Raw genomic sequence first — 316 nt, 5'->3', positions numbered from 1 at the left:
TCCAGTAGGTGGAAAGTTGCCTGGTCAGTCAAGGCGCAAATTGCCAAATGTGGGAATATGTGGGCGAGGATGCGCGCCGTTGTGAGAGATAGTGAAATTTTCAGGCCAGGATGATATGTAAGACAGTTTATTCACTCAGGGACCCAAGGAGGTGTTGTCCAGCCATGTTCATGGTGCTCATAGAGTTTTAGTTCTTGATTTTAAGGTTAAGGTGTAAAGAATTATTTTTGAATAACTTTTTCATGAAATTCATGTAAAATTTATATTTCTACATCTATTAATTTCTTGATAATACCAGGAAATATTACCCTTATTT

The sequence above is a fragment of the Penaeus monodon genome, chromosome 27 (genome assembly GCF_015228065.2).
Source record: "Penaeus monodon isolate SGIC_2016 chromosome 27, NSTDA_Pmon_1, whole genome shotgun sequence".
In the NCBI taxonomy this organism is placed as follows: domain Eukaryota; kingdom Metazoa; phylum Arthropoda; class Malacostraca; order Decapoda; family Penaeidae; genus Penaeus; species Penaeus monodon.
Note: the sequence above shows the minus strand (reverse complement) of the source record.